Source organism: Tachypleus tridentatus, chromosome 3, assembly GCF_004210375.1.
Source record: "Tachypleus tridentatus isolate NWPU-2018 chromosome 3, ASM421037v1, whole genome shotgun sequence".
NCBI lineage: Eukaryota > Metazoa > Arthropoda > Merostomata > Xiphosura > Limulidae > Tachypleus > Tachypleus tridentatus.
The window spans coordinates 13,379,127-13,398,748 of NC_134827.1; the positions used below are offsets into that span (position 1 = coordinate 13,379,127).

The following is a 19,622-nucleotide window of genomic DNA, read 5'->3' on the forward strand; positions in this document are numbered from 1 at the left end:
TAACTGAGTTCAAGAAACGACTGGATGAATACCCGAGTAGCTAGAGGTTTTTACAGTTGAAGGTTGAAAGGGACATCCTTGATGAGCTAATAAGCTTACTTTTGACCCTTTAAAATTTCATAAATTTATGAATTATAAAGGTGTTACGAATAGCGGTGTCCTTTGAATCTCAACTTCTGCGTTAATCATCAACGAGGTTGTTGAGAAACGTAGCTATGCCCTCATTTATATCCCATCCAATATTCACATTTGCACTTAGATATAAAAAGTTCACTTCTCTTGCATTTTTTCTATTTACATAATAAGTTTCGTTATCACTCGTCTGTAAAAATCTAAATTTGAGGCTTCAGACTGACGCTGTTATCGGAATATGAACCTACAGTTTAAGCACGTTTCTTCCTAAACTGTTCGTATTTTAAATAAACTTGCCCGTGGCTGATTTTCAAATCGTGTTTTCACTTTTAGTAAACAGAGTACTTGGCCTGATAAAAATTTCGTACGCAACAGTGATCTCCACGTTGCTGAAATAGTTCAAAAACATTATATCGCAAAGATAGCTATAACACAGTAACTACACCCGAATCTTGCTTGTTTTAGAATTGTAAGCTATCATTATAAATGTCCAAACAGATATCACGAACTGCTGCACTTCGTATCGAATTGAAATAACTTTAGTCGGAAAAAACCATTTAGCTCAAAAATCATCATGGAAATTATACTAAACTTCGGATATCATTTTTCTTTCGTACTGAATGCTTGTAAATGGAATATTTTATATAAACACAACCGAGTACTTAGCGGTAAGTCTCTAAACTTATAACGTTAAAAAACCCAGGTTTCGATACCCGTGCTGAGCACAGCCCAAATAATTGATTGTGTAACTTTGTGCTTATAAAAAACAAACCATATAAACGTTGTTTTCCCACTAAATATTGTAGGGATGCTTGCTGTTTACAATAGTGTATTAATTGTTTGGTCCGGCATGGCCAAGTGTGTTAAGGCGTTCGACTCGTAATCCGAGGGTCGCGGGTTCGAATCCCGGTCGCACCAAACATGCTCGCCCTTTCAGCCATGGGGGCGTTATAATGTGGCGGTCAATCCCATTATTCGTTGGTAAAAGTGTAGCCCAAGAGTTGGCGGTGGTGACTAGCTGCCTTCCCTTTAATCTTACACTGCTAAATTTGGGACGGCCAGCTCAGGTAGCCCTCAAATAGCTTTGCGCGAAATTCCAAAACAAATTATTTGTTTATGATATTCAGTTGCAATGTTGGCCTCAAATAAAGCCTATTCTCTTTTCGATAGGGTTGACGTGAGAGGAAAACTTAACATACACCATTTGTGGTATTGACTATATTTCAGGCTGTTGTAGTGCGTCCAGAACGACAGAAAATAAAACTGGATCCTTTCCAATTAGTTTCTTTGTCTAAATCGCAATACTGGAATGCTATTTTAAGTGGGCGAAAAGAATTACTGCAAGACCTCCTGTGCGCACTTGTGGAAGCTAGCAAACCGAGAAAAAAAACAAAACGAAACAGCAGATTTAAACAAAGATTGCTTTAGTGACCAAACCTGACGTCTAAAAAGGCATTCCGAAGTACGATAAAAACAATAAAAATGTATTTTTAAATCGGTTCTCGATTGGAACAAACACCATTTAACTCGCAGTTTATTCAGAGGCTTAGTGTTTGACTAACATTGACAAAGTAGTGTGATATAGAGAGTGAGCATGCTTAGCTCCGACATTTATTTAGGGTAGAAAATAAAAGTCATCTGAGAAAACAAGTGAGTTTGTTAATGTTTATTTTCACACTGCCGCCTCTCGAAATGTTCAGGGAGTATTTATACTTCATAATGTACTTCACAACCATTAAAAGTAGTCGCTTTTAGTCTTCACAATACTAACAGCAATATATGGAAACCAGCCTCTTAGTAGAACAGAAGACGGTTTTTTTCCAAATCTTCGACTAAACCTACACAAAAGGTTATCTCCGCATAGCTATCTTTATTTTTGAACTAAACGAGGAGGACGGAAGACCGATAGTCAACACCACCCACAGCCAATTCTTAAATTACTTTAATCTTATAATGGGATTTGAATGTCACTTTTATATCGCGTCCTCGACCATAAAGTGCAAAGCGCGTTTCTGAGGTCGGGGGTTGCATATATGTATATTATTTACGAACGTGACGAGCAAGATATTAACATAACACATCCGATGGAACTGAGAGACATAGCGACACTCTGCCTGAAAATGTGAAACGTTTATTACAATTTAAAAACAAAATTATTAATACAAATGTTAATATTTTACTGTCTGTTTAGATTAGCCAATGTTTCTAATACCATCAATGAGATATCACAATAAAACTATTTATGCTCATATTTTATGGTCTGCTTAAATTCACTAATATTTTTAGTATCGTCAATGATATATCACGAGGAAATAATAAATAGGAATTTCAGTATTTTATATTTTATCAAGATCTTGAGATTGCAGTGTGGTGTAATTATTTATCTTTCTAAACAAAGAATTGAAATTGTTTTACATTACTATCTAAAGGCTGTTTACGTAAGATCTAAATAATGTCATTTGTGTCAGCACTTTATATGATCTAATTTTTGTGTAAAACTAATACCACACTTAATTTAAGTCTGTATAATGATTACATAGTAACAACACAAGCTTTTTTATTTAACACTTCTTAATCTGGTGTAAATATCTGTACATTAACTAACAGAAACAAAAAGGTTTTATGATTCATTCGTAAACACTTCACGACAAGTTTGTTCGTTGATTTGAAATTAAGCACAAAGTTACACACACACATTGAGCTATCTGTGCTCTTCTTACCACAGTTATCGAAACCAGGTTTCTCGTGGTATATGCCTGCCGACATGCCGCTCTGCTACTGGGGGTGGGAGGTAGTACACAACAAGTAAAAGAACTATTTTCGTGTCATTTCATTTGTTTTTCTTTTCTTTTTTGCTTGAACCTGAAATTTTAATCCCGTATAAATAAACCAACTGGTTGACATTTTACTGAAGGTACTACATGTGGACAGGTAGTATTATGTGATCATCTACTAAAGTTCACACTGAACGCCGAAATTATGTGTCTAACGGATTACGATATAAGAACGTAATATGATAATTAAAATAAATACGATAATTTTACATTAGGTTTTAAATCTGCGATGCTTACAAGATATAGCACAGACATGTTTAATTACGGTTTTAGGTGGGATTATATATGTGATAAATGAAGTTACACAGCAGTTGGTAGAACAGTGTAAGAGTGATACGTAAAAATAATAATAATACACTTCACAGAAACTAGTTGTTTGTGGCGAATTAAAGAATAGTGTTAGCATACAATAACAAAATGGACAACTAGTGGGAATGCCATACCATTCTTATTAGCTATATAAAGAATGGTTCAAGGATTAAAGTAGAAAAAATTATGACGTCACGATGTGTGCATCATGTTATCAAAGAATGGAGAGAGCAAATCAAAAGAAGGAAGTTGTTCAGCTTTACCACTAAGGTTCAATTTTATAGAATGAACTACCTCTGACGTTAATTGCAGCCTGGATTCTGTTATTAAATTTTCCAACAACTGTTGTTGGTACTCATGCGATAGAAGAAGCCGTTATTCTATTAATAAAACAACTGTTGTTGGTACTCATGCGATAGAAGAGGCCGTTATTCCAGTTATAAAACAACTGTTGTTGGTACTCATGCGATAGAAGAAGCCGATATTCCATTTATAAAACAACTGCTGTCGGTACTCATGCGATAAAAGAGGCCGTTATTCCATTTATAAAACAACTGTTGTTGGTACTCATGTGATAAAAGAGGCCGTTATTCCATTTATAAAACAACTGTTGTTGGTACTCATGTGATAGAAGAGGGCGTTATTCCATTTATAAAACAACTGTTGTTGGTACTCATGTGATAGAAGAGGCCGTTATTCCATTTATAAAACAACTGTTGTTGGTATTCATGCGATAGAAGAGGCCGTTATTCCATTTATAAAACAACTGTTGTTGGTACTCATGTGATAGAAGAGGCCGTTACTCCATTTATAAACCAACTGTTGTTGGTATTCATGTGATAGAAGAGGCCGTTATTCCATTTATAAAACAACTGTTGTTGGTGCTCATGTGATAGAAGAGGCCGTTATTCCATTTATAAAACATCTGTTGTTGGTATTCATGCGATAGAAGAGGCCGTTATTCCATTTATAAACCAACTGTTGTTGGTACTCATGTGATAGAAGAGGCCGTTATTTCATTTATAAAACAACTGTTGTTGGTACTCATGTGATAGAAGAGGCCGTTATTCCATTTATAAAACAACTGTTGTTGGTACTCATGCGATAGAAGAGACCGTTATTCCATTTATAAAACAACTATTGTTGGTACTCATGTGATAGAAAAGGCCGTTATTCCATTTATAAAACAACTGTTGTTGGTACTCATGTGATAGAAGAGACCGTTATTCCATTTATAAAACAACTGTTGTTGGTACTCATGCGATAGAAGAGACCGTTATTCCATTTACAAAACAACTGTTGTCGGCACTCATGTGATAGAAGAGGGCGTTATACCAATTATAAAACAACTATTCTTGGTACTCATGCGATAGAAGAGAGCGTTATCCCATTTATAAAACAACTATTCTTGGTACTCATGCGATAGAAGAGGGCGTTATTCCATTTATAAAACAACTGTTGTTGGTATTCATGCGATAAAAGACGCCGTTATTCCATTTATAAAACAACTGTTGTTGGTATTCATGTGATAGAAGAGGCCGTTATTCCATTTATAAAACAACTGTTGTTGGTACTCATGTGATAGAAGAGGCCGTTATTCCATTTATAAAACAACTGTTGTTGGTATTCATGCGATAGAAGAGGCCGTTATTCCATTTATAAAACAACTGTTGTTGGTACTCATGTGATAGAAGAGGCCGTTATTCCATTTATAAACCAACTGTTGTTGGTATTCATGTGATAGAAGAGGCCGTTATTCCATTTATAAAACAACTGTTGTTGGTACTCATGTGATAGAAGAGGCCGTTATTCCATTTATAAAACATCTGTTGTTGGTATTCGTGCGATAGAAGAGGCCGTTATTCCATTTATAAACCAACTGTTGTTGGTACTCATGTGATAGAAGAGGCCGTTATTTCATTTATAAAACAACTGTTGTTGGTACTCATGTGATAGAAGAGGCCGTTATTCCATTTATAAAACAACTGTTGTTGGTACTCATGCGATAGAAGAGACCGTTATTCCATTTATAAAACAACTGTTGTTGGTACTCATGTGATAGAAAAGGCCGTTATTCCATTTATAAAACAACTGTTGTTGGTACTCATGTGATAGAAGAGACCGTTATTCCATTTATAAAACAACTGTTGTTGGTACTCATGCGATAGAAGAGACCGTTATTCCATTTACAAAACAACTGTTGTCGGTACTCATGTGATAGAAGAGGGCGTTATACCAATTATAAAACAACTATTCTTGGTACTCATGCGATAGAAGAGGGCGTTATTCCATTTATAAAACAACTGTTGTTGGTATTCATGCGATAAAAGACGCCGTTATTCCATTTATAAAACCACTGTTGTTGGTATTCATGTGATAGAAGAGGCCGTTATTCCATTTACAAAAAAACTGTTGTCGGTACTCATGCGATAAAAGAGGCCGTTATTCCATTTATAAAACAACTGTTGTTGGTACTCATGCGATAGAAGAGGGCGTTATTCCATTTATAAAACAACTGTTGTTGGTATTCATGCGATAAAAGACGCCGTTATTCCATTTATAAAACAACTGTTGTTGGTATTCATGTGATAGAAGAGGCCGTTATTCCATTTATAAAACAACTGTTGTTGGTATTCATGTGATAGAAGAGGCCGTTATTCCATTTACAAAAAAACTGTTGTCGGTACTCATGCGATAAAAGAGGCCGTTATTCCATTTATAAAACAACTGTTGTTGGTACTCATGTGATAGAAGAGGGCGTTATTCCATTTATAAAACAACTGTTGTTGGTACTCATGTGATAGAAAAGGCCGTTATTCCATTTACAAAAAAACTGTTGTTGGTACTCATGTGATAGAAGAGACTGTTATTCCATTTACAAAACAACTGTTGTCGGTACTCATGCGATAAAAGAGGCCGTTATTTCATTTATAAAACAACTGTTGTTGGTACCTATGTGATAGAAGAGACTGTTATTCCATTTATAAACCAACTGTTGTTGGTATTCATGTGATAGAAGAGGCCGTTATTCCATTTATAAAACAACTGTTGTTGGTACTCATGTGATAGAAGAGGCCGTTATTCCATTTATAAAACAACTGTTGTTGGTATTCATGTGATAGAAGAGGCCGTTATTCCATTTACAAAAAAACTGTTGTCGGTACTCATGCGATAAAAGAGGCCGTTATTCCATTTATAAAACAACTGTTGTTGGTACTCATGTGATAGAAGAGGGCGTTATTCCATTTATAAAACAACTGTTGTTGGTACTCATGTGATAGAAGAGGCCGTTATTCCATTTACAAAAAAACTGTTGTTGGTACTCATGTGATAGAAGAGACTGTTATTCCATTTACAAAACAACTGTTGTCGGTACTCATGCGATAAAAGAGGCCGTTATACCAATTATAAAACAACTGTTGTTGGTACCTATGTGATAGAAGAGACTGTTATTCCATTTATAAACCAACTGTTGTTGGTATTCATGTGATAGAAGAGGCCGTTATTCCATTTATAAAACAACTGTTGTTGGTACTCATGTGATAGAAGAGGCCGTTATTCCATTTATAAAACAACTGTTGTTGGTATTCATGTGATAGAAGAGGCCGTTATTCCATTTACAAAAAAACTGTTGTCGGTACTCATGCGATAAAAGAGGCCGTTATTCCATTTATAAAACAACTGTTGTTGGTACTCATGTGATAGAAGAGGCCGTTATTCCATTTATAAAACAACATTCTTGGTACTCATGTGATAGAAGAGGCGTTATTCCATTTATAAAACAACTATTCTTGGTACTCATGTGATAGAAGAGGCCGTTATTCCATTTATAAAACAACATTCTTGGTACTCATGCGATAGAAGAGGCGTTATTTCATTTATAAAACAACTATTCTTGGTACTCATGTGATAGAAGAGACCGTTATTCCATTTATAAAACAACTGTTGTTGGTACTCATGTGATAGAAGAGGCCGTTATTCCATTTATAAAACAACATTCTTGGTACTCATGCGATAGAAGAGAGCGTTATCCCATTTATAAAACAACTATTCTTGGTACTCATGTGATAGAAGAGGCCGTTATTCCATTTATAAAACAACTGTTCTTGGTACTCATGCGATAGAAGAGGCCGTTATTCCATTTATAAAACAACTGTTCTTGGTACTCATGCGATAAAAGACGCCGTTATTCCATTTATAAAACAACTGTTGTTGGTACTCATGCGATAGAAGAGGCCTTTATTCCATTTATAAAACAACTGTTGTTGGTACTCATGTGATAGAAGAGGCCGTTATTCCATTTATAAAACAACTGTTGTTGGTACTCATGTGATAGAAGAGGCCGTTATTCCATTTATAAACCAACTGTTGTTGGTATTCATGTGATAAAAGAGGCCGTTATTCCATTTATAAAACAACTGTTGTTGGTACTCATGTGATAGAAGAGGCCGTTATTCCATTTATAAAACATCTGTTGTTGGTATTCATGCGATAGAAGAGGCCGTTATTCCATTTATAAAACATCTGTTGTTGGTATTCATGCGATAGAAGAGGCCGTTATTCCATTTATAAACCAACTGTTGTTGGTACTCATGTGATAGAAGAGGCCGTTATTTCATTTATAAAACAACTGTTGTTGGTACTCATGTGATAGAAGAGGCCGTTATTTCATTTATAAACCAACTGTTGTTGGTACTCATGTGATAGAAGAGGCCGTTATTCCATTTATAAAACAACTGTTGTTGGTACTCATGCGATAGAAGAGACCGTTATTCCACTTATAAAACAACTGTTGTTGGTACTCATGTGATAGAAAAGGCCGTTATTCCATTTATAAAACAACTGTTGTTGGTACTCATGTGATAGAAGAGACCGTTATTCCATTTACAAAACAACTGTTGTCGGTACTCATGTGATAGAAGAGGGCGTTATACCAATTATAAAACAACTATTCTTGGTACTCATGCGATAGAAGAGAGCGTTATCCCATTTATAAAACAACTATTCTTGGTACTCATGCGATAGAAGAGGGCGTTATTCCATTTATAAAACAACTGTTGTTGGTATTCATGCGATAAAAGACGCCGTTATTCCATTTATAAAACAACTGTTGTTGGTATTCATGTGATAGAAGAGGCCGTTATTCCATTTATAAAACAACTGTTGTTGGTATTCATGTGATAGAAGAGGCCGTTATTCCATTTATAAAACAACTGTTGTTGGTACTCATGTGATAGAAGAGGCCGTTATTCCATTTATAAAACAACTGTTGTTGGTATTCATGCGATAGAAGAGGCCGTTATTCCATTTATAAAACAACTGTTGTTGGTACTCATGTGATAGAAGAGGCCGTTATTCCATTTATAAAACATCTGTTGTTGGTATTCATGCGATAGAAGAGGCCGTTATTCCATTTATAAAACAACTGTTGTTGGTACTCATGTGATAGAAGAGGCCGTTATTCCATTTATAAAACAACTGTTGTTGGTACTCATGTGATAGAAGAGGCCGTTATTCCATTTATAAAACAACATTCTTGGTACTCATGCGATAGAAGAGAGCGTTATCCCATTTATAAAACAACTATTCTTGGTACTCATGTGATAGAAGAGGCCGTTATTCCATTTATAAAACAACATTCTTGGTACTCATGCGATAGAAGAGAGCGTTATCCCATTTATAAAACAACTATTCTTGGTACTCATGTGATAGAAGAGGCCGTTATTCCATTTATAAAACAACTGTTGTTGGTACTCATGTGATAGAAGAGGCCGTTATTCCATTTATAAAACAACATTCTTGGTACTCATGCGATAGAAGAGAGCGTTATCCCATTTATAAAACAACTATTCTTGGTACTCATGTGATAGAAGAGGCCGTTATTCCATTTATAAAACAACTGTTCTTGGTACTCATGCGATAGAAGAGGCCGTTATTCCATTTATAAAACAACTGTTCTTGGTACTCATGCGATAAAAGACGCCGTTATTCCATTTATAAAACAACTGTTGTTGGTACTCATGCGATAGAAGAGGCCTTTATTCCATTTATAAAACAACTATTCTTGGTACTCATGCGATAGAAGAGGCCGTTATTCCATTTATAAAAGGCTACAAGAGTAATGAGATTTTAAAAGCCACTGATTCCATTTCTTAGGCGAGAGTCAAGAACACCTCAGGATGGTATTAAATTTCCCTGGCGGGGTTCAACAGCTCCTCAGGGTTGTATTTTTATTCCATAAATGGCACAACAGGACCACTGGGTTGTATTCTATTCCACCATGATACTCTACGGCACCTTGAACTTTGATATACTGGACTTTGACCGCCGCTACCAAGGAGCGGATAACGAAAACGTGATGGGAGACTATATTTGGGGGCTGATATGTGAAAGTGATTTACATTACAGTCGCAAATCTCGAAGAACTACTCACTTTTAAACATTTGTGTTCATTTTTGTATAACTTTAGTATCAATACATGTAAATCTTGATTCATATGTTGTTTTATTCAGACCGTATGTAAATGAAAATGTGCAAATTTGCCCGTTTTTACATAGAAAATAGGTTAATTTCTAAATTTCATTACCCGGGTCATAAAAGCAAATTTTCAATGGAATAGTGGCCATTTTCTGTACTTTTACAACATAAGCAATTAAGAAATAACACATACTATCCAGGAACAAAATTTGTGTTACATGGTGTTATTAATTTCCTTTACAACAGATTTTAACGATTATCATAACACACACGCACACACACACACACACACATATATATATATATATATATATAAATACAAAAAAATCTTATATAAACTGTAAAACTATACATTTCTTTTGCGCCTTTATGTAAACGATGTGGAACTGATTTGTTGTGATACTGTCGACACTTCGATAGGAAGCGTACATGGTGTAATCTTCTGGTCAGCCTGTCACACTGTCAATCCAAGGGACCATGCTTAGACTACCGTTAATCAAGCTCTTTACTTCGAGACCATGATGCATTATGGAGTAATGACCAACTCCTACTGTTCTATTGCAGTAGTTCAAGAGTCTGTAGTGGATGTTGTTGACTAACTGCCTTACTTCTAGTCCATCAGTTCAAAATTACGGACGACTAGCGTTAATATCCGAAACACACACAGATGGGAGCTTGTACCATTATAGACATCTGTTGGTTTCAGTAATGTCACCATTTCTTGTCTATACAGGATAAATTACCAAATCAGAATTAAAACCACATTTTAGAGTCCTTAACCCTTTGTTTGCTAGACTTGACTAGGTGGTTGGTTAACTATCTTTGGTTTGTTTTTTGGTATTAATTATTTTTGAATATATAAACGTTCTTCGTCGTGTTTTGATTAGGCTTAATTAAACGCTAATTCGTGTGAGGTGGCAACCATCGTCGCCAGTGGGCAGTGACTTTTGAATTTCAAGTTATAGCATAGCAAGTCACTGTTCTAGATCTAACGTCTCTTCAGATTACTCATGTCACGTGATATGCGTGCACGTTATGAATAAAACATCTGCTTATCAGATCGATCCTTGCGATATGTCTCACAAAAACTTATCAAATGATAGATCGATGTTTCCTGATTTATTTTATATAAGCTAAGTAAATGGTCTTATTTTCCGTGTATTTTTGTACAAGAGAGGTCAACTTAAACACTACAAGTCGCGTAATGCATAGAGATTAATCAGGAGTATAAAACAACATAATAACAATAAAACTACAAAAAGAGATCAACAGTGTTCGTTTGATCCGGACAAAGGTTGTGTTTTTATTACGATTTAAATTTAGGAAATTAAAACAGTCTTTGATGGATCTTATTAGGCCAATTCTTATAGCATTGACATTAATTCTTAGAACATACCAATTAGACGGCAGAAATAGATTCTCTTGTTAATTTAGAAATTAACCTATTTTCTATGTAAAAACGGGCAAATTTGCACATTTTCATTTACATACGGTCTGAATAAAACAACATATGAATTTTGATTTGTTTCGTATTGTTATTGGTACCCAATTTCCGTTTAGTTACCTGCAAGCTGTACTTCTGTATGTTAGCTCTTTTATTTGTTTGTTTTTGGAATTTTGCGCAAAGTTACAGGAGGGCTATCTGTAGCCAGTGTAATTTAGCAGTGTAAAACTAGAGGGAAGGCAACTAGTCATCACCACCCACCGCCAACTCTTGGGATACTCTTTTATCAACGAATAGTGGGATTGACCATCACATTATAACTTCCCCACGACTGAAAGGGCGAGCATGTCTGGTGTGACGGTGATTCGAACCCGCGACCCTCAGATTACGAGTCGAACGCCTTAACCCACCTGACCACACCGGGCCAATTTTGCTCTTTCACTTCCCTCCTAAAGTAGCTTTCAAATATGAAAAGGTTTGAATAGCATTACGTAACAGTATCAGTAAATCGATGTTATTTGTGTTTATTCGCTTTACCTAGACTAAAAATACTGTCAGATGGATTTTGATGATTCAAAATATTTATTATCATTCAGTAAAATAGACCAGGTATTTTTTACGGTTTTCAATAAAATTGTTAGGCCCGGCATTACCTAGTAGCTAGGGCCTTTAGGGGTTTCGTGTTCAAATCTTGTCACCCAACATGTTCGTTGGGTCGTTATCGTGTTACGACTAATTCCACTATTCATTGGTAAAAGAATAGCCTAATAGTAGACAGTAGTTGGTTAAGACTAACTGCCCACCTTCTATTCTGTCACTTCAAAATTAGCGCAGATAACCCTCAAGGAGTTTTGCAACAAATTCAATAAACAAACAATAAACTTTTCTTGTAATCATGTTTCAAATACTAAAATAGTTTTTATTATGAAAACTAGAAATACACAATAATTTTAAACTCTTTACAAAGACACTCGCCATCTACACGTAAACAACCCGTCAACGGTAAATTATGCATGTCAAGCAAGACAATATTGGGTAAATATTACTTTATTTTTTGGTTGTTAGAGCAATTTGGTATTGTTTATTTTATTTATCGAAGATAATTTTATTTGTATTTTTATTTTAATTCAAAAATGCTGTTGTCTATAAAAACTTTAACTTTGGTCTTTCAGTTTAAAATGCTACACGAAGTTTTAATTTGTAGTTTGATATCCGAGTTATATGATTGGAAGTAGTTCAAAGATTATTTCTTAATGTATTCGAGAGTGAAAGGCCCAAGCGATGTTCCGAGTGAGTACATCTTGACAAGACTATTTGTTAAGATGGAACAAAAGACTGCAAAACCACTGGTAGATGATTTTAAACAATGAATGTTATATTCCATTGTGCAGCTTTGCGCTTAACAACAAACAAACAAATAAATGGCCAATAGGAAACCTGGCGATAAAGGAGGAAAAACACATAATACAACTCAGAGATCCGAATTACTTTCACGTTATATTTTTCAAAATTCATCCAATAAGATTCTTTAACATGTGAAGTTGGTTTTGAAATTTCTAATTTGGAGATTTCCAACGAAGTGATATTATTTCCGGATGACCTCTTATCCTAATATCCTTCTTAATGCGTTACCTTTTATCATATAGGTCCGGCATAGCCAGGTGGTTAAGGCATTCGACTCTTAATCCGCGGTTTCGAATCCCCGTCACACCGAATATGCACGCCCTTTCAGCCGTGGAGGCGTTATAATGTTACGGTCAATCCCACTATTCATTAGTAAAAGGGTACCCCAAGAGTTGGCGGTGGGTGGCGAAGACTAGCTGCCTTCCCTCTAGTCTTACACTACTATAGCTCTCATGTAGCTTTGTGCGAAATTCACAAAGAAACTTTTATCATATTTTCAACAAACTTTTTTTTATCCTTTTATTTTTAAAGTACTTATATATTTACTAAACAGATACTAGTAACAAATTTTTATCATCTATAAGATGCAGCGCTCAACAAAAATTATGATGTGGCGCATTAATTGAGAATATAAATTTATCTTAGCATGATAAACTTTACGCTTAGTAGACAGTTTTAATGAATTTGGTGTAAATCATCTCAGACAACTTCCGCTTTCACAAAGAAAATTGCTTGTGTTGCTTGGAAAAGATGATAATTACGATAATATACCAAACGATTGTACGAATCGATAACCTTGTATTACGGTAAGCCTAGTTTGGAAGAAAAAAAACGCTCATCATATGTCACAACTTACGACTCTGTTACGCATTTACAATTTTTTTCTCTTAAAACTGTATAAATTATCTGTACGGAAATGAAATTTTGATGGGAACATAATGTCAAATCTGAAGATGTTAAATACCTTTTCAGGTTGTTTTTTTCTGTACTTAAACTGATACGAAGATATGTTGTCACTGTTTGTTTGTTGTTTTTTTTTAATTTTGCGAAAAACTACCGGAAAACTATCTGCTTTATCTGTTTCTAATTTTGACATAACACTACGTAACACAACCTTTGTTCCTGGATAGTACGTGTTATTTCTCAAGTGCTCATGTTGTAAAAGTAGAGAAAATGGCCATTATTCCCTTCAAACTTTGCTTTTATGACCTGGATAATGAAATCTAGAAATTAACCTTTTTTCTATGTAAAAACGGGCAAATTTGCACATTTTCATTTACGTTAGGTCTGAATAAAACAACATATGAATCAAGATTTACATGTATTTATACTAAAATTATACAAAAATGTTTAAAAGTGAGTAGTTTTTCGAGATTTACGATTGTAATGTAAATCACTTTCACGTATCAGCTTTAGGACGCTTTAGTCTCCCATCATGTTTTCGTTATACGCTCCTTGGTAGCGGTGTTCAAAGTCCAGTATATCTTGGTTGAAGTGCTCGCCCTGCTCTTCTCAGAATGTTCCCATGTTCTCATTGAATTTATCAAGATGAGCGTCAAGGATATGGACTTTCAGGGACATCCTGCAGCCTATTTTGCCGTAGTTCTTCACCAGAGCTTCAACCAGTTCCACATAATTTTCGGCCTTGTGATTGCCCAAGAAGCTACAAACCACTGCGACAGAGCTGCCCCAAGTTTTTTTTCCTTCATACTGAGCTTATTGGGGAATTCAGTGCACTCCAGGATCTTCTTTATTTGTGGTCCAACCTTTGCCTCAGACAGCTTAGAGCAGAAGTCTCGAAGGTACTTGAAGGCTGCAGATTCCTTATCAAGAGCTGTGACAAATTGTTTCGTAAGACCCAATTTTATATGCAATGGTGGGAACAACACCTTCTGGAGGTTCACTAGTGACTAACACTTGACAACGTGCCTCTTCACAGAGAAATCGGCCCGTTGTGGTCAGTACTTCCTGTTGCAGTGTGCTGCAGTATCCCTGCTGTCCCAAAGGCAAAGTTAACAGGGAAATTGGGTAAAGCCTCCTTGGAGACCCATCAGGAATGCCACCATTTTGAAGTCTCCGATAACTTCCCAGCTATACTCATCATACTTCAAGGCTTCTAGCAAAGTCTTGACGCTGTTGTATTCCTCTTTCAGAGAGTACTTTTTCGCTCGTCTTGATAAATTGGCCATATACATAGCAGAATGCGTCTGGGGAATGCTTGCTGCTTCTTGATGCCATATATGATAAATTCAGATATGTCTATGTGTTCACTTAAGCAGCTAGAACTCAACTGGAGTGGTGAGTCCTTGTATACATATATTGCTATGGAAAGTTCGAGAAAATTCTCTATCAGCTACTCAGCACTGAATCTACCTAGAATGTTCTGGAAAATGGGTAAATTTGAAAATTTCATCATCCAGGTCACAAAAGCAAAGTTTGAAGAAAAAATATATCTTTTCCATTTACTTTAGGCATAAGCAATTGGGAAATAACACTTTCTGCCCAGGAACAAGAAAAAGTAAAAATTTTGTTACATAGTGTAACAGACAAAAGGAAAGGGGAGGCACCCAACACCACCCCGCCAACTTTCAGTCTACGCTTTACCCAAGAATAGTGGGATTAATCGTGAGTTTATAACATCTACATGGCTGAAAGGGCATTGCATGTTTGATGAGGCGTTTAGATTCTGAGATGCGCAGAAAGAGAGTCGAGCACCCTAAACACCCGACAGTTTGCGATATTGATTTTAGACTTTTAGCAGGGCACTGCTATATTATATATTATATATATTGCTTCAACTTAATAAATATTTCTTTTATACGGTTGAATTGGGATCCAATTACGCGAATATAAAAATAACAACAGAATTTACGGTTTTCAGCGCAGAACGTTGGTATAACATTCAAAATAAGTTTTAAACCTATTTATTTAATAACGAGATTTTATTATTTGTGTGTAGTAATTCCAGCTTCGTTAATCTGATCTGACTCGTGAGAAAATGAACGATAAATACTAAGTTGTTATTCGTTTTCTATTACTGAATCCGTTGGTGGTTCGAACAAGCATTACGCACTGTATGATGTCACAGAAGCGTGAAAACTAGCTTTTTGTGTCAAGACTCGGGCTGAAATATCAAAATTTTGTTTTCTGTTTTTTGTTTTATAGTAATATACAGTGATATTGATGTTCCACCTAGTGATTACAACAGTAAGTTACGCAAAAGTCTGTTTCTTTAAATAGTGTAATATCATAGAAAAAACGCCCTATACTGTGACGAATACAGACATCAACCAGAGAAAAGGACTCTGGGATACTGTACGCATGATGAATATCCCAGTAGGATTTTTTTTTCATATATGGCCTACATAGAATCAGATCAGTAAAAAATAAATCATTTTATACACTGAAAGAATTCTAAAGACATGAAACATTCTATTGTTCGTCATGTTAATAAGAAATATATACGACGCCAATAATTACCGAACGTGGTGGAGCTTCCGACGTAATAAGGCCTTCTGAATAGAGTTTTTCTAATTGGTCGAACACGAATATTACATAATTCATCCTTTAGGATGAATTTTGCCATCACAGCGAAATACATGCAACTACAACTCGCGTGACCACGTGCATATACTAAACGAGCGCGAATGTGAATGATTAAAGTGTGACTTAATCTTTCTTTGTTTTTAAGCGACTTCGACCAAAGGAATTTCACTATTCATTTGAAACTCTGTACTTATGATGTTAAAAAAAAAAAAAAACACAACATAGTTCAAGTTTACCAAGTTTGTTTTGTTATCGATAGGTGGCTTATAGTAAGACTCCTCACCCTGTGGGACCATCTTATCTCATACTAAGAACCTATATTTCCACCATAGGCTTCGTCAACAACATATCTCATGTTAATTTGCGCCATTTACCTGTATACAACTCGATATGACGCACAGCACTCCCGATTCTTGCTTGAAGTTCTTAAGTGATGTTTAAATGACTTAAATGAAACTTTATTTTAAGTATGTGGCATCTGTTATGAGATAGAGGAGGGCCAATTTACTTCCATCCTTATAGATAAAGGAACCCCAGCCACAAGAAGTGCATGTTTTAAATATATAAAAAAGTTTATGTCCAGTCTCTGTTTAAATAGAAATGGCGTTTATAATAAAACAAAAAGTTCATTTTACTGCATCCAATGTTAAGGTGGCCGTCTTACCCAACCTTTCTAGAATTATCAGTAGAACTAAAATCGTTCGTCATAAATCTCCAATTTTTGCAAAATATTTGCAAATATAAAATTTACCCAAGATATATTTGTACTAAATACGGGCCTACATAATAATATACGGATCTAATGAGATTATAATGACAGCAAACTATGTCAAGGAGTTTTATCAAGAAAAAAAACCAAAAAACATCTGTCCTCGATTTCAACTGAATATTGGTAAGAATAAAGTTTTATGGACATACAGTTTGAGTAGTTGCTACTAAATGTAGACAAGCGTAGTAATATATGGATTTTTAGGGCAATATCTGCCCTTTCTGGTCCAGGGTGGTGATTACAGGAACAATTCACGTTATCGGTATTTCTACAAACGCTGTTTATGGAGAATTTTTTTTAGAAATTAGAAAACAGTATTGTGACGTTCTGTGAGTGTTATATCGGCGAAACTTACTGATGACTCAACGGTAAGTTCGAAGACATATAACGCTAAAAATAGGGTTTCGATACTCGCAATGAGCTCAGTACAGATAACCCACTCTGTAATTTTGAGATTAACAACAAACAAATAAATTTATCGGTGACTAGCAGGGCCCTTGGTGACAGTTAAAACTGTTTGAAATCATATTCGTGTGTGGTATTTAAAATAATTTACGGTATCAAAAGAATGAAAACGTCAGAGCCCTAAAAGCTGTTACTACATGTTTAGCCCTTAATATTTTTTTATTTTTTTTTTAGATTTTACCTAGCGCTAGCTGACGAGTTCCACCTTTTACGCTTAAATAATAGTATACGATATACTTTTATAAATTAATCTCAAATTTCTTTGTGAATTTATATTATCGTGGTGATAAAAATTTCCTAGTATGTCTAGCGCAATTCTTCCATTAACCTGTTGTCTGTAACATTTACTTTCTATAACGTTTACACAGCGACATCCCACGGACAGCAGACCCATGATCATAGATTCTCTCATTGCTGTCCTATATGTGACAACAAAGTCGTGAACACAATCATGTTTGGTGACGAAATACGGTGGTACTAACAGTTTTCTTGAGTTAGATCATGACGTTTTTCTACGTCATAAACAGGTAGTAATGATTTCTTTCTCAATGAGCTATCTGTACTCTACCCACCACGGGTATCGAAACCCTGTTTCTAGAGCTACGAGTGCGCAGACATACCACTATGCCTCTGGGGAACAGGCAATAATGACTCAGGAATAAAATGTTCAATATATTAAATTAGGGCTCTGGCACATCTGAGAATGCTAGTCAGTGTAGTGAAAGGTTAGAACATTTGATTTACTAACAGATAAGCTATAGATTTAGGTCCGGCATGAGCAGGTGGGTTAAGGCGTTCGACTCGTAATCTGAGGGTCGCGGGTTCAAATCCCCGTCACACCAAACATGCTCGCCCTTTCAGCTGTGAGGGCGTTATAATGTGACGGTCAATCCCCCTATTCTTTGGTAAAAAAGTAGTCCAACAGTTGGCGATGGGTGGTGATAACTAGCTGCCTTCCCTCTAGTCTTACACTGCTAAATTAGGGATGGCTAATGCAGATAGACCTCGTGTGGCTTTGCGCGAAATAAAAAAGCAAACAAACTATAGATTTACTGACTATATTTATAGCGCAAAATGAAAATATTGTTTTGCCAAATAAAATATATAGTATTTAAATATTACAGTTTTTACTTTAAAGATAAAAAAAGGACGAGTGTAATAACTTTGTGAAGAGAACATTGGCTATAATATTGAACGGGTGTATTTTACAATGCACGCACATGTGTATACATGATTACTTTCTAATGGACGTTATGCAGAACGGAAATGTTATCTGCAAATACAATAAAAGGTGGTGCAGCGTTTAGGTTAAATTTCAAATTAGCCATAATGACAAACTGCCTTTGTACAACTTATTTGTTTTATGATGTACAAGTGACTATTATGACCATGTGAACTACTTCAAATCAACCAACAAATATATTCCTATATCACGCACCTTCTCAATGGAAGTGATGGAACAGAAGACATCAAAATATGTCATGCAGAACAAGGAATGTAAAATACTAATATAAATTTATTTTTTTATTGTTCGGTTGCACAAAACAAGACTACTGACGTGGAAGTTTAAATACAATCCAAAGCAGTGTCTGGAGATCACAGTAAGGAGGTGTTACTAGAAAAAAAATACTATTTTTTCCTCACTTGTTTAAATACATTATTTTAGATCATTTTCGTTATTCACACATAAAAACTATACAATGAAAATTAGTGATGTCGAACAGTGTAAAAAATATATGTTTTTAACATGATCGAGGCCTAGGACCCTGTCGTTTCCGTGGCCTGCTCCCATGTAACAGGCCACGAGTCAACCTTCACATTTTCCTCGTTGCACATCAAACTATATGCATACGAAGATGAGATTTAAGTTCCCTCGAAAGTAAACAGTTGTTACAAAAACGAACAAACATCTTTCAGTGATTTATTGTTATGTTTACATTAAATGGAATAATACCTAAAAGTATCACGTGACTGATAAAAAACGTCTGTAGATACCAACAAATGATATGCAAAAAAACATTAACCACTTTGTAGTAGAACGGGTTGGTAAAAGAGTAGCCCAAGAGTTGGCGGTGGGTGGTGAAGACCAGCAGCCTTCCCTCTAGTCTTACACCACTAAATTAGGGACAGCTAGCGCAGATAGCCCTCGAGAAGCTTCGCGCGAAATTCAAAACAAACCGAACCAATCCTTTATACTTTAACTACCTCACTGGACTTCATCAAAAATCGCACAGAAGTTTTT

General features: G+C 35.5%; 1 protein-coding gene and 1 long non-coding RNA gene across 2 annotated transcripts in view; both read right to left on the bottom strand.

Moving 5' to 3' along the window:
* Positions 1-16,216, bottom strand: part of LOC143246382 (uncharacterized) — a 34,259-nt gene extending 18,043 nt beyond the window's left edge. The window contains exon 1 of the long non-coding RNA XR_013025952.1: positions 16,081-16,216. This is a non-coding gene — a long non-coding RNA (uncharacterized LOC143246382). The remainder of the gene's footprint in view (positions 1-16,080) is intronic.
* The window catches only part of LOC143246381 (adenylate cyclase type 1-like), a 258,421-nt gene that overhangs the window by 233,179 nt on the left and 5,620 nt on the right, over positions 1-19,622 (bottom strand). The window lies entirely within an intron of this gene.